This window comes from Microtus pennsylvanicus, chromosome 20, assembly GCF_037038515.1.
Source record: "Microtus pennsylvanicus isolate mMicPen1 chromosome 20, mMicPen1.hap1, whole genome shotgun sequence".
In the NCBI taxonomy this organism is placed as follows: domain Eukaryota; kingdom Metazoa; phylum Chordata; class Mammalia; order Rodentia; family Cricetidae; genus Microtus; species Microtus pennsylvanicus.
Window position 1 is genome coordinate 35,203,562 of NC_134598.1, and position 16,758 is coordinate 35,220,319.

A 16,758-nucleotide genomic window follows, 5' to 3' on the forward strand; every position below is an offset into this window, starting at 1 on the left:
TTCTGGGGTCATCCTACATACCGGACATGGCTAGATACTGAGGGTCCCATGAGAATCAGGACAGCATCACCAATTTCACTCTGCTTACAGTCTAGGAAGTGTGTCTGAGTCTTTGTGTGTGTGTTCACGTGTGTGCGCATGCGTGTGTGTGGTAAGGATGAGGTTGGAAAATAAGCATAAACAAGAAACTATTTCAAAAAAGTCTAAGCACAACAGAGCAGATAAAGCCAAGTGACAGTGGTGGGCTAGCCCAGCCAACTGGCTTAGTGAGGGCTAAGTAGGAGACACAGTGCGAATGACCCACAGATGACCCTGTCTGAGGGAGCAGGGGGACCCATTTCTGTCTCACTTCCCTAGTTTTTTGATTTGGGTTTTTTTTTTCCCAGAGGTCACCATTGTATTTGTTACTTTCTTGTGCAAGAGAAAAAAAAAATCTTTTTGTCTATGCTGAGCTTATTGCCGAGATCCATATAGCAAAATACTGGCCAACAAAAGCACACACATTCATTTAGCAAGGTGATTTTTAAGCTTTTACTCGTGTCTCTTTAATTATCATAATTTTGCATCTTTACTTGATCATATCGCTATCAGCCAGAACTCATTTAGAGGCAGGATAAACATTTTTATATATTTCTATGAGATACATTTGTAGTTTTATACATTCACAACTAAGAAAAATACATGGCAAATATTCTGAAAACTGTACAATTTCCTCAATAGAAATACAAATTAAAAGAATAATGTAATTTGACTTACCTGATTATCAAACATGTTCCATATTTGCGTACTTGTTATTCAGAAGCCCTAGTTATCCCTTATTTAACGTGCTTTGGGAATGAAGTTCCAAAGACAGACTAGGATAGGTATCTTTGTTAGGTTTGATAAAGAACGGGTGGTCCTGAAGCGATGGGAAGACAGAGGCAAGATGGGAACGGGAAGGCGCGGTAACAGTGGGAGCACAAAGCTGATGGCCTGGGGAAACTGAGGAAGTCTCTTCTGCTCAGACTCATCTCCATTGCCTGTTAGTGCTTCCTGACTTGATTCAGAGAAGGTGGCAGATATTGGGAGATCTAAATTTTCCTCTGTTTCCTAAAATGCCAAGGGACTGTGCTTGGGGATAGAATGTCCTAAATCCCATCACTTTGAACCGCACACTTGCAGAAGTACAGCTCTCAGCCACCGTGTCCTGCTACCAAGTGCTGAGATGGCCGTGGCATTGAGCCACTTTGATAAGACGCCCCCGAGAAACCCAAAGCGAAAGTGATTGCTGTGAACTTTGACCCGGCATCCCAAATCCCACGTCCCTCTCTCCTTTAGCATCCTTACCCCCACACAGGTACTACGGTCCTTCTTCCAGCTGCGACCTCATTTCTCCCCTTCTGCTAACCACACCACGGTTCAGTTGAACTTTCTTTCACCTTTATGTTTAAAGTTTCACAGCTGTAGGGAGTTGGTTTGCGAGTGCTTAGGATTTCTACACATCTGATTGCAGCAGAATAGAAATTAAGGATTTTCTTTCACGGGAAGAACCCAAAGCACCACTTAAAAGTGGCTGTTGGGGTGCTTGGCTGTGGTGTGCAGTTAATCGTCTAGCTAGTACATTGTAGCCATAGACTACATGTTTTTAACATGTAGGTTTGATTTCTTTGAGCTATTGACTCATTTATTTAATTAAAATTTGGAATCTAAGTCATTAATGCCTTAAGCACCGTCATTTCACAACTATGATTACCTTGGCCCATTTGTAGTGAAAAATAACTTACCTTGTGAAATCGCACCAAAGTTTTGCTAGAAGCAGGTGGATAGCTGGCTGTTTTGCTTTTCTGATCTTCAGGTTCAACTCCAATTTCTGTATCTAGGTTTTTATTAAGCATGCTCCAGTAAACCACAGCCATCTTCCCTTCTTGTACTGAAGCCTGTGTACCTGGCCTCAAGGAAGAGGCTGGAAAGATGGAAGTCCGATGTTTAAGACAAGTACTGCCATTGTGCTGCTCGGGACGGGTGGACAGGAGCAAGAGCAGGTCCATGTCTTCAGCCAGGGAAGATCATTTCAAGGCTAATGTCAAAAGCACAGCATCTTTGATGTTTCTCCAAAGGGGAAACATAATGACAATGAATATCTTTACAGCAAGTATTTTTAAAAAGCCTCTGATGTCTTTAGCCAGAGTTTAGCAAAGTAAGAACACTTTGATTTTCCATCTCACCCCAGTTTGGAATGGTTATGATTTGGGGGGGACCCAAATAGTGACCAACTGTAGGGAAGGAGAAAGTACTTTTCATTGTTGGTGCAGATAATCAAACTGGTGCAGCCAATAAGGAAGTGAGTTTGGAAGGTGCCCAAAAAACCAAAAATAGAACTGCCACATGACCAACTATACCACCACTGGGTATATGCCCAAAGAAGTATGTATCCTAGAGCAGAGATATTTAAATATTCATGCATATTGCTGTTCCATTCACAACAGCAAAGAAAGGGAACCAATCTAGATGTGCATCAATTGATGAATGGATAATGAAAATGTGGTACATCTTCACATGGAATTTTATTCAGCCATAAAAAATGTGGAACTGAAATTTGCAGAAAACAATGGATCAAGTTGGAAAACACTTTAAACGAACTAACGCAGAGTCAGAAAGACAAATAACCACATATTCTTTCTCAAATGCACCCATTGCTTCTAATCTCTCTCTCTCTCTTTCTCTCTCTATCTATCTCTATCATCTATCTATCTATCATATCATATCTATCATCTATCTATTATCTATCTCTATCATCTAACATATCATATCTATCTATCATCTATCATATCATATCTATCATCTATCTATCATCTATCATATCATATCTATCATCTATCTATCTATATGCAGTTACTTGGGAGCAAATGTGAGTAAAGATCATGAAACTAGAAAGGGTAACAAGAAGGGAAAAAGAGACTTTAGGAGAGGGAGGAGAGAGGCTAACAGAACACATGCGTCGTGGAAGTAGGGAGAGAAATACTGGAGGATTTCAGGTACAGGCAGAGAAGGGGGTGGAGGGAGGGGAGAGGAGGACTAACCAAACATTGTGTGTGTGTGTGTGTGTGAGAGAGAGAGAGAGAGAGAGAGAGAGAGAGAGAGAGAGAGAGAGAGAATACAGAAAGGAAACCCGTCACTTTGCATCCTCATTTAAAAACTAGAATACTTGCAGACTGCTGAAATGTTAGGCCAGAAAGGAGCCTGAGTTGGAAACAGTATGAAGTCCAGCTTTTTACTGATTTCATATTTCATGCATATGGAGAGAGGGTGATCTGAAAAAGAAATAACACACATGAAAATTGGGTACAGTGACCCCAACTGGGCAAGGAAACAAGGAAGAAGAAATGGGTATTTCATGTTCAGTAATGTGCACTTTATGGAAAAACAGGAGAGGTAACTGTTTGGGGAAAATACTTCTTTTCATTTCTGCACTCGGAAAAGAGGCCATACTAAAATAAAAAGAATTATTAAAACAGACTTTTGAGAAATAGGCCAAGCTTCAAGATAATTCAAGGACAGAGAGTAAAGTAGTATGTTCATAAAAGAAAAATGAGGTTCCCAAAATAAAGTATTAGCAAGGTTGGGACAAGACCTATAGGCGTCACTGAGGTTCTCTGGCCTCCGGCATGCCAGTCGTCCGGTCTGGCTCTGTAGTCTGTCTAAGACTGGGACAGACTGAGGCTGTGGTGGTCCGTGATAGTAATCCCAGAACTCAAGAAGCAGAGGTAGGAGGATCAGGAGTTAAGTTCCGTATGGGCTACATAGCATAACCTCATCTCCTCATCTAGACATAAACAAGGAAGAGACCAGAAAGAACTCCCAACAGAATTACTGGTTGTGGGCTCTGAACACACTCTCTCTACTCTGGTATCAATTCCTACTTCCTAGTGTTAGCACACATACACACACATACACATATACACACAACAAACAAACAAAAACATCAGCAGAGTAATGTTATTGCTATAAGGATATTTGTGCATATTTAACACAAATTGCTAACCTCTAAAGTTTCTTAAGGGAATCCATTGCAATGTGCTATCTGCACAGAAAACACCCTGACAACTTGTCTGTCGTTGATGGAAAAGTTGAGTCAAGGCCAAGATGACCTGTTTGAGTTGATTTTAAAGTCTTCAAGTTTATTTATGCCTTGTGATGTAATCCAGCTAACACATACGTTTGCAAGGCTTTGGGAGTACCATCTGCTCCCCAAATCTACTATCCTTCTCACTACCCTGGCAGGTACACTGAATTTAAATAGTCAACCTTGACAGTTGTCTCAAAGATCCAATTAAAATCGTAAATAGCCATATTAAGCCTTTGTTATATGTATAATTTAGAGGCTATGGCCTTAAATGTAGGGGTCATCATTGCATTGATTTTGATAATTTGGTGATTATTACAGTTTCAGCAGTAATTTTTTTTGTATTGCTAATGCTTTCAAGGTGTTTATCCTATAGCTAGTTGTCTCTGTCATTTGTTGTACATTTTTGGAAGTTGCTTGATTGCACTTCCTGCCTACTCAGGTAATATTTTTTTCCCTTCTTGGATATTTGATGGGGTTGAAGACTAGATAGTTGTAGTTATTTTCCTCTCATGACTTGGCCAAGTTATTTATTATACAAGACTTAAACTCATTAGGTTAGGATAATTATTGAATATATTTATTCTTATTTATATAATTTTGTATTAGGCTTAGAACTCTTTTATTTAAACAAAAAGGAGAGGTGCTATAGGAATTCCTGCCACCAGTAGCCTTCAAGTTACCCGCCAACTTGGGCGTGGCCTCTTATGCTATTTATGCCCATGTAAAGCACATGTCCGGCCTCTTTTCCAGCTGCTGGATTTGGTTGCTGTTCTCCATTCCACCAGAGGATATTGACTTGTGAGTCTACCCTTAAATAAATAACCCTCTATTATTCTCAATTCTGAGCTAGTGTGGGATTTCTTTAAAGCGTCCAACTTCAATGTGTAGGCCAACTTGGTCCAGGACTGCTATGTATATGGCTCAGTACAACACTGTAAACATATTTAAAACACTATGGGACTTTTTTGTGTGCATGGTTCCTGAACATAAATTTTATAAATAATAATGCGTTGAAAATGCCTTGCAAAAATAAATGTATATATGTTCTTACAAGCCATGAATCCAGGGTTGGGCACCCCTGCTGGATGATGAGCTGACTGGACTGGGGACAGGGGCAGAAGGATGGGTTCAGTGTCAGGGTAAACACGTAGGTGGAGGCTAGAGGAAGCAGGATTCAGTGGCTCCGAATTTCTCCCCTCTGTCTCCTTTAGGAAGACGGCATCCCTTAAAAATGGAAGCAGTCTCAGGGAAGGCTGCGATTCACTGAGAGTGTGGTACAAATGGCTGGATGTTTCCCAGAAGACTACCGAGCTCCCCACGTGTGCTAGCAAGACTGTGCTTTTCTCCCCTCCTCCCACCGAAAACTGCTTTTAAAAGTAATCTCAAAAGGGAGGCCACAGTCAGAACTGTCCCTCACTGCCTTTGCACAGATGAACTCCACACTGTTTAATCTCTGGTCACATTTCACCCTGGCATCCCCCAGTACTATCCTGCACATCTCTTAGTGTGCCTTCGTCTGTGCCCCCCCCCCCCGCCCTGTCCACTGTGCTCTCTGGAACCCAGAGCACGGGATCAGCAGAATCTCCTCCCACGTCTTCCTCTACTCTTACTTCCTCCTTTGGCTCTGAAACTCTTTTTGCTTATTGATTTTTCTCCATCTTGGGGGGCTGGTTATTATTCCTTCTTTTTGAGGAATCACATGCACAGGGTCTAGAGAGGACAAATAGGTGTCTTTCTTACTTTCCGTGACTATTTTCAAAATGAGCTTTGAGCCCTCTACAGTTCTGTCTCTCTCCAACTTCTCTGGACCACCAGCTGGTAGGACAGACCATCTTCCTCCCACAGATGCCCTTGTCCGTGGTCTTCTCCATCCATGTGCTCCTTCATGAAGTGGTTATTGTCTGGATGCTGCTTTTCCTTTCGTCGATATTCCTGTTAACATTCTTGAGTACATTAGCATCCATCGACACAGTCACATGGCTGAGTATCTTCTCGACTCCTTCATTCCCTTGCATTTAATTTTCTGTCTCTCCATCCCACCTCAGCTTTTAATCTCCATTCTCATACTATAAATTTTTATCTGCATTGCTCCCGAAACCTGCAATTGAACCATCCAATTATATATGTTATATTGAATAATAATCCATCTTCAATCTTCCTTTATCTTTACCGAGGTCCCCATTCTTTGCTTCTACTCTGCCTTCCTGTTCATTGTCTCCTTGGGGCTCCATTTGCCAATTTACCAACTTAAATTGCTGGACTCATTCATTCAATCCAACTCCTGTGTAGATCTAATTTTCCCATTCTCCCCTCTCCATTTTTGTCAAAACTAACCCCACTTGGTTTCTGTCACCTTAATTCTTGCGCTTGAGCATCTGATGTGGGAGGATACAAAATCTGCTTGAGTGGCTTCACTTTAGAGATCCGACTGGCTATCTCCAGTCTTCATTCAGAACAACTGAAATCAAAGACTTTCTAGGACTAGCAGGGAGAGCATTCAAAGAGATGATAAAATTAAAAGAGAATGACCAGATAGAGTTCAGACAAAAGGTTTGGACAAACAACAAAGAATCGTGGTGGGGCATGGGTTAGAGAGAAGGTCACAGCTCTGTAAGCCCCTGGGAACATCCTAGGCATATCTAAAAGGTAAAATTATCCGGATTTGGTAAGTGGTATTACCTGGGACCATTCCCTTCACCTGTATCTATGCCTACCAGGTGGAAACGGGCAGAAATGGGTGGAAGGCAGTTGTTTCTAATTTAGGGTTTTACCCAGAGTGCTTCCTTGGAGAAGATTTATTAGGAAGCCCACTCTCTGCCCTGCCCACCCTTTTCCCAGTCATCTTCAACATTCACGAGAGTTGTTCCTGATGGTTCACTTCTCCGATCCACTTTGCAGCTTCCATTCTGCTATCTGTATCTGTAATCTTCAAGATGAGAGGGCAGAGTAAAGATGCCGGCTCCTAATAAATGTGTACGAAGTCTTCTTTAAGCAAAGAAATACAAAGCAAACGGAGGGACGGAAGGTGCTAATTTCCCTTTGAGACATTTTCATTTCCATACGTAAGAATGGCGTCCACTGGGCAACTGGATATAACAGTGTTAAGAAGTGGAGCTTGGAATTAACGTGGATGATTATTGGCTCTGTCTACTAAGAACCCATTAACCTTCTGCTAGCACCATCTCAGAACTCTGAGGGGAGCACTCTCCACTCTCCCATTAGTAGTCCCATCCCTCTGCATTGCATCCCCCTTCTCTGCTAGTACCCATCGGCTCATCTTCACACATTCCTTTTGTTTATTAATAGATCTCCCTCTGGAATATCAGCCCCTTAGACTATGGACTTTTTTGTTTGCTGTTGTATTTGGGAACCAGGAACAAGACTTGTCACATGTGAGTAAAGTTTTCCTCACGTCTACCTCAGACACAGTGGTGTCACTGTAGCTTAAGGAAGTCAGTATTTCCACACTGTCAGCATCAACGATGGCTTTAGTAAGACATCTAAACCAATAGAGCCCACCCAGAGTGTGAGCATGTGTTTTGGAGGCTTCCCGGTACCATCCTAAAGGACCTGGACTTTAAAAAAAGCAAATGGAAACAGACAAAAAGATTATAGTCAGGTCCTGGTGACCTTATTTAAGAACTTGGATCAAGGCAGGCATGTGACAGTGGTTTTTTAAAAAAAATCTGTCTTTTCTTTAATTCTGCTCAATCTTGCTTAACTTTAAGCATGTTTTCAGTCGCTTACAAACAACAGAATTCAGACTAATATAAGTTGTAACCGAAGAGATCTGAACAGATGCAGACATGTGACTGAACAGGCAACAGAAGACTAGAACAAAGGGAAGAAACATATTTAACGAATGGTCAGGAGGCAGCTTAAGATGTGGAGGAAAGGAAAGAAGAAGAAAGAGTGTCGGAGAAGAAGAGGGTGCAGGAAGGGCTCAGTGTGTAAGAGTGATTGTTCTGCGATCAGGGGTGGTTAAGTTTGAAAGCCCAGCATCTATGGAAAAAGCTGGGCATGGTACACATGCCTGTATGCCAGCATTGGAGGGAGGACATAGGTGGATCCTTGGAGCTTCTGGGCAGCTGCAGTAGCCCAGACCGTAAACTTCTGGTTAGCGAGTGACCCTGTCACAAAACAACAGGGAAGAGATGACAGAAGAGGACGCTTTGCATCCTCTTCTGGCCTTTATGTGTACATACATGTATGTGCACGTCCAGGCACTCATGTGCATCACATGTACACACACACACACACACACACACACGGGGAGGGGGTTAGCAATAAGGAACTTAAATTAAAAGTGTTCATCAGAATTACAGAGATACTTGATAAAGGACAGATTTCTGGGCTTCACCTCCAGGAGATGTGGGATGTGGGACGAACTTAGTCCGTAAGTTCGTGTCTAACAAGATCCCAGTTGATGGTCTATTCGTACCTCTGAAAGCACCGGTAAGAGAGTCTGAGCAAGGAGGAGGTTTATTAAACCTGAGAACATGCTAAAGAAGAGCATATCTGGGCTTTGCTGGATGGAAGAATATGTAGGCAGTTGGGAAATAATGCAGAGGCGGAGATGATGGTGAATTCTGTCGACTGAGAGATTAAAGAAACAAGGAACCAGCAACAGGGAATAACAACGAAAGCCTTTTAATCCAAATGTGGATTGAGTTTGGAAATACTTCTCTGATCGTCTCAGAGAAACGCAGTGAAGTCCTGAGAAGCACAGGACACAAGCAGAATGGATGGCGGGAACTAGCTGAGCTGGGGATGAACAGAGAAGAAGCGAGGTGCAGGGACGGCGGCTGATGAGAACGGTCTGTGGATGGAGGAGCTCGTGTTTTGATTGCTCAGGGTTTTTTTTTTTCTTTCTTAAGAACAAACAGGATCCCATGCTTAAAACAGGGAGGAAAGTCTAAGAGGATGGGATGGAGAGAGGGGCGTTTTAGAAAGCTGTTCCGAGGGGCACCTGTAGCTGAGAGCTAAATCAGAGAACAGAGATGTCCTCCCATCAACGCTCTGCAGCCCTGGTTTAGAAGCGAGAAGGCTGCATGGGTTGAACCAGGGTGGACATGGCTTTCTTTCTGTTTTTACAACACGCATACCTCCATTAATGAGTGCTCCGGGAATGAAACTCTTTACTATGAAAACAGACCATCTGCAAAACAAAACACGTCCATAAATCACAGTGGCGGAACGTTTGCAGCCTTGTGACAAAACCCCTTGGTGCGCAGTTGCTTTTTGTCTTGGACCAGACTCTGCCCTAGATCAACACGTGAAATCGCCAAAGATGATCTTCTGCCCCAGGTCCCCCTGACCTCTTTCAAAGACCTGACAGCCCTGCACTCTTCAGAACCCCCCGTCCTTTAGCAAGCCTAAGATGGAGTTGATAATCAGTCTTGCTGCTGTTGATTGCAAACCGCTGGTGCCCCCTGTTCATGCATAGCTCTAGCGAGAACTATGCATCCATCTCCACGCTTTCCCTATGACTAGTTAATAATATTGGAGTTTTTCCCCCCTTAAAGGCAAATTTAAGGTTGCATCAGTAAGACTTGTCCCACAAGGGCTCATGTTCTGGAGGGTTGATTCCCACTGCTATTGAGAGGTAAGAATCACCATTTTTATAAAGGCTAGATACCTAATTTTCCAGAATGGTTTAGGTTTCAAGGGACTTGGATACTGGAGAGTAAGTGATCGTAAAGCATTTTCCAAGCTCACTGCCTCTGTTCTTTGCTTTCTCATTTATGATCCCCCCTCCCAATGTGACTTCACCTTGTGACACCATCTGCCATGCATGTTATGGCTGAGTCAGAAGGCCATTCTGAATGGGGGACAGAATGGGGCCACCTGATGTTGAATTTCAACCTCTAAATCCATGTTAAATAAACCTCCTTTCTTTAGAAAATACAAGGCCTGGGGGATGGGCTATAGAGACTACAAAGTGGGCTATGAAAGGTGTCAAGTTCAAGGTGATGGAGGTTGGGATCCACCTGATCTAATCCAGAGGCCAGAGAGGTAGCTGGCGTAGGCGTGCTTATCAGGCTTTGATGGAATGAGTACAAACTTGAATGGAGGAGTGAATGAGCTCAGTGAGTTGGGATGGGGATAAAATAGGGCCACAGACATTGTTGCATGACAGACACATTGTTATGGCCTTTTAGTTCCACTTCCTCAATGCTGTAGGCTGAGAACTCCAAAGTCAAGGTACCAGCATCTGGAATGGCCTTCCAGCTGTTACTTTACATGACATAGGGTGGTAGGGTAAAAGAGGGTGATGGGGCCCTGAGGATGAAACTTCCCTGACCCATGCATTTCCTGGTAGGTCCTAGCATCCAATACTGCACTGGGAATTGAGTTTTCAACACACAAATCTTGACAGACAAGTTCAGAAACTGGAGAGGTTGAGTCCAAGTAACCCCGGGATACAGAAGAGAGAGGATGAGTAAGAGAAGGATCGATGAGGGTGTTTTAAATGAGACACTCGAGGAAGAGAAGGATAAGGCGGTATTTTACGAGGCAGTTCCCTTATGATAACATGATGCTCAAAGCCACTGGACACCTTTGAGAGATGGAGCAGAAAAGTCTCCGACCAAAAGACAAACAGGCACATTTGTTCATCACTTATACTTCACAGTGAGTGAGGGCCACTCTTGGGTGTGCCCACTCCTTTTAGTTAGCTATTATATATTATATTGACATATTTCTATTAATCTATGTATCTCCATGAGGATGTGGCCTACTGGTAAGGTTCCAGCAAGGTTCTGGCATCTGACTCCTTTGGCAGCTACAACGGTGTCTCTCTGACTCTGCCTACTCTCTCTCTCTCTCTGTTCAGATTTCCCACCTGGCTTTGCTCTGCTAAGCCATTGGCAGAAACAGCTTTATTCATCAACCAATAAAAAGCAACGCATACACAGAAGGACATGCCACACTGAGAATCTGTTTCCTGCTTTCTAATCCTAAGGAAGTTGGATCCCAAGGGACAGTGACAATGCCCTGGTGTTATTCCCCTCCACTCGACAGGAGAGTGAGCTCTCAGAGCAGGCATGACCTCCAGAAGCTTTCTCGTTCTTTCTATTGATTTATTCAATCGCTGATTCTTGCCTGTGGCTCCAAGACATAGTAGCCAGTAAGTGTCAAAACAAATTCAAATGACAAATGACAAATTTAATCTAAATGTTCTTATTTTTTTTTAAAAAAATTTGTTTGATCTTATGTGTGTAAGTGGCTGTCTTCATGTATGTGTGTATAAAAGGTTCTCTACATGTATTTATGTATACTGTATGTTTGCCTGGTGCCCGTGGAGGTCAGATGAGAGCACGGGACCCTCTGGAACAGGAGTTACAGATGGCCATGAGCCTTCACAGTAGGTGCTGGGATTTGAACCTGCTTCCTCTGCATGAGCAGCCATGGCTCTTACCAACCGAACCATCTCTTGAGCTTCATACGAACTGTTCTTGAGAGCGGGCAGTGAGCATCAGTGTGTTCATCTCTGATCAAAGTCCTTGAACTGGCTACGGCACATTTGGCCAGTCATTCCCTGGGATCCCTAGAACACTGCAGCATTTGCCTGGGTGTTGTGGTGCCTCAGAAAGCGTCTGATTAGCATGGATCCTCATTTTGAGGAACTGGTGCTATCTCCAGGGTGCTAGGACGAGAGGAACTAATTCATTCTTATGAAACTGGCAAACTGCTTTTTTCTGCTGTCTCAGCCTCCTCATGGAAGGAGGGATTAATCAGCTAGTTGCTCAATTCATGCAGCACAGAGAGCCACATCTGAGATAAAGGGCCCAGGCGGGATGACTTGTGGGGTGTTTGTTGTTTGTTTGTTTGTTTAGTGTTTGGTTGTTTTGTTTTCTAGGAGTATGGCCACAGGTGCAGAGTCCCCATCTGTCTTTGTTTGGAGTCACTAAATGATAGTGACAAATATTGCGATAAGCAACCCTGAACACGTTCCCTGTCTGCAGCATGCACTTTTACATTGTCTGTAAAGATGTGGCCGTAGTGATCCTTGTAAAACAGATTCGACGTAAACAATCCAATTCTTCCTCTGTGTGTATGTGCACACATGTGAGTATTCAAGTATGTGTGCCGATGTACACACGTACGGAAGCCAGAACACTAGATGTTTTCCTCTGTTGCTGTCCACTGTTACCTCGATGTGGTCTCCCCCTGAAACAGAAGCTCTCCTTTTCTACTAGGCTGCCCACTCAATGAACCCATGGGTCTGCCTGTCTCTGTTAACATCACTAAAAGCTGGGGTTGGAACCTTCAAACCATGCCCATTTTTGTGAAGCTGGTAGTGATTTGAACCCTCTGAGTCACCTACCCCAGCTCCTAATCATCCATTTCTTGAATCCAGTTCACAAGCAATGCTTTTATTTTCCTATAAAGTAAAATATGTGTGCTACGTGCCCGTCAGATTTTTCTAGCTATGTTGTTTTCCGTTTCCCGTGCTTTTGTGTCTTTAGCCATGTTTACTCATCCCTGCATGGAGTTCACCTTCTATATTATCAGGTTCAGAAGCTTGGCTCTCTGGGGTCCCGTGACCTGATGTATTCCTTCCCTGTGTTAATATTTATTACTCTGTCTTGAATGTTTATTTCTTTGCCTATACCTGTTATTAGATGCTAAACTTTTCTAGACTGATGTAGTCTTTTACCTTTGAATTCACAACATGCAATAGACATAGAGCACGAGTTGCTAACATGCATCCGTTTCCTTGACCCTTCCAGTGAAGCACTGCAGCTGAGTGTCTGCAATTGGCTTCCCTTTTAAGCATCTCATTCCACTCCCTTTCTCAGCACGGCCCAGGGCAGCGCTGCAGAGGGGCCTCCTACAGGAGATTCCACAGTGGACATGTGTGTGTAAGGGTTCAGGGCTATTTCTCTGAGGAACAGGCTCTGCAGAGGAAGTGAAAGAAGCAGACTAGGAATAAAGAGAAGTTAGACTCATGTGCAAGAGCAAGTAGGCCTTGACTGACCCTGCAACAGGCACTGAGGCCTGGGTAGTCCTGCATACTTGGTTCAAGTTGGAATAAGACTTCCAGCTTTTATATCAATGCATCAGCTGGTACAGACTATCCTTGAAAAGGTCATGACCTTGAGCCATAAGGTTCTCTTCAGCCTCAGTGCTGGGAGTCATTTGTAGGTAATAGTTATATTTGTGTGTGTGTACACACACACACACACACACACACACACACACACGTTGTTCCAGGTAGGGACCCGAGCAATGAAGCATTTCTGGAGTCAGAATGCCTTTGGGAGGACCTACATTTGCTAAGCGTTTCAATCATCCATTACCATGTGATGAATGGGCTCTCTAATAGTTTAAGAAACAGCAGGCATTATTTTGATCACAGGCCTGTAATATTGCTGGAGTTCAATGGGGAGAGCTCGTTCCTTCTCCACGTGACGTCAGCTAGGGTGGGTCTTCTAAGATTGGAACATTCACTTCCTGCTTGCCCACATGGTTGGTGATTTCAACAGGGACCTTCTTGGATTTCCTCAGAGGATGGTGCCTCAGCTCTAAGAATATATGTCCCAAGATAGCCAGGCCGAAGAAGGGTCACACAGGGATGACACAGACTCAGAAGTCATCCTGCATCATGCTTGCCAGAGCAGCGCTGTGGTTTGAAGTTCGTCCTCTACCAAACTCATGTTGAAATTTGATCTCCTTTAACTGAATTAAGAGGCAAGACCTTTAAGAGATATTCGAATCATAAAAACGTTGCCACCATGAATGGTTTAATGACATTGTCATGGAAGTGGGATCATGATACATCTCTACTTGATATTAATCTCCCAGCCTCAGTTGTTAAGCTATAGCAAAACAAACCAGGCTAAGATGGATGTCTAGGTCCCATTGAAAGTTTGAGAATATAGAATCAACTACAGTGGAAAGCACATTCTTCCATAACCTTCCATCCGGATATAAAATCTCCTGCTCATCCTTATGTGAAATAAATCAACCTTTTCGTAGGTGTCCAGGTTCATCTCATTATGTCATTGGTTACAGTCACTTGGGTATCATTTTTACCTGTGTCCAAGGAGCAAGTGATGTGCTGCTTTCGCATTCAGCAGATGGTATGGCATGTATAGAGTGCATCCTATGCACGTGTTCATATAAAAGAGGGCAAAATAAATATACACCTGCTATATACAGTCACTTTTAAGTTTGACCAGGGTTCCTCCTACTCTCTGGGAAAGGTTCTGTCTACTTTTTCTCTTGGCTTGGCCTTTGCATCTTAGCTTCATGCTCTGAATTATCCTTCCTCTCCTTTATTCAAAGCTGAATCATTTTCTCAGCTACATACTCTATTCTAGGCCTATAATACCTTGCATGATCTCTGTTCCCTTTAGTAGGAATCTTCAGCACTTCCCCCAGAACACCCCTCTTTAAGAAACCATAGTGGGTTGGAGAGGTTGCTCATGGGTAGAGAATCCTTTTCCTGCCTGCACAAGGAACTGGATTTGACTTTCAAGACTGTGAGGACACACAAAATGAACCATGGTAGAAACCCCAACCCTGGCCAGGTGTGGGGGTGCATAACTGGAATTATGGTGCTAGAAAACTTGGGGCAGGAGGGTCTTAAGTTTGAGATGGCACTGAAGTAGTGATATCCAATTGTTAACTCCCTGCCCCACCAACACACACACCACATCACACAGCAAGATTTTAAACAACCATTTTTTTAGTTTACATACCAATCCCAGTTCTCCCTCTCTACCCTCCTCCTGCTCCCCCCTTCTTCCTCCCACCTCACTCTCATCCACTCCTCAGAGAGGGTAAGGCCTCCCATACAAAGTCAACAAAGCCTGGTATATGAAGTTGAGGCAGGACCAAACCCATCGCTCCTGTATGTAGGCTGACCAAGGCATTTCTCCATAAGGAACTGTCAGTTCCCTGGAAACAGAGAGCAGAAGAGTAGCTCTCAGCAGCTGGGAGAGGTTAGCTGGGATCCATGCTGAACAGACACTGCATTTCAGTCTAGGGAGTCAACAACAGTTTTAGAGATGGATAGTACTTGTGTTTAGATTTTGTCAATTTGATACAGGCTGGAGTCGTCATAGATGAGAAAAGATCAATAGAGGAGTTGTATCCACCAAGCTGACCTAGAGGCATGTCTGTGGGGGCAGTTTCTTGATTATTAATGTATGTGGGAAGGCACAGCCCACTTCGGGAAGTGCCATCCCTTGGCAAGCGGTCTTGGCAAACTGAGCAAGTCATGGGGAGAAGCCAGTGAATAACATTCCTCCATGGCATCAGTTCCTGCTGCCAGGACCCACCTACTTGAGTTCCTGTCTTGGCTTCCCTCTGTGATTGGCTGTGATGAGGATGTGGAAGTCAAAGAAGCCCTTTCCTCCACAAGTTGATTTTGCTTATGGTATTCATCATATCAATAGAAAGCAAACTAGGACTGTAATAGTGATGGTTACACATCGTGCAAATAGACTTAAGGGCACTGAACTGCACACTTAACAAAGAAAGGAATGATAATCACATCATGTTATAGTCATTTGATCATAGAGTTTTTAAAGTAGTAGAGAAAACGCTGTTGTATACAGGTGAGTGATCTAATAACTGATATTACTTCAAACATACCTAATAAAAACAACAACAAACTAACAATGAGTAGAAACAAGACTATAAAACAATAATTGTTGCGCCAAGCTCCCCCACCTACTGAACAAGCGTACCAGCCCTCTGACAAAGAACTTAGATCCCAACCTTGTGTCTATCCTTCTTGGGGCTTCTCCTGGCCAGAGAAAATAGGCCTGTTTCTTGAGTGTTTTTTTTCTAGAAAGTTTCTTGAGTCTTTGCTGGAGCAGGATCATGTATACCCAGGACAGCACTGCTGGGGCTGTTAGCAAACGCATAGAAAGGTAAGAAAAGCTTCAAATGTTTCTGAGGCTTCAGAAAACACCATTCTAACACAATTCGATTAGGAATAACATTAAGGAAAAATGGTTTATACCCATTCAACAAAAATAAAAGCATCTGGGATAGGAGCTTGATTCTGGAGTTGAAGCCTTTAATCAACTTGACAATACGAGACGCAGTCCTTCGATGAGCTGAGCGCGATAAGCAGCCATTTGCCAACTGAAGCCACGGCTGTGGGTCTTCAACTCTGTTTCACCCCCAAGTGTGTTGAGGATAGAAATACTTTCATAATCTATTGCAAAATGGGAGGAATGGGTCCACTTTAACTGAACGTGAGTAGAAACAACTTTGCATGACTTCTATTCCTTTTTTGTTTGTTTGCTTCGTTTTTTGAGACAGAGTTTCTCTGTGTAAGTGTTGACTGTCCTGGAACTCACTCTGTAGACCAGGCTGGCCTTGAACTCACAGAGATCGGTCTGCCTCTGCCTCCCGAGTGCTGGGATTAAAGACATGCAATACCACTGACCAACTGGCTTCTATTCTTTACCTCTGTGCCTAGGAATTTGGAAAGAACACACTAAGGGCGGGCCCCGTGTCCAAACAAGTGGCCCAATCTTTCACTAAAGGTAGATCTCCCATGCAGCAGTGCTAGAATAGAAAGTCCAAACTTGCAGTGAAGAGAGCTAGGGTGTCCTGTTTCTCTAAAATCAGACTGAGGACTGAAGGAATGCAATCGCCATATTTAGCAAAACGGATTGCAGAAAGTC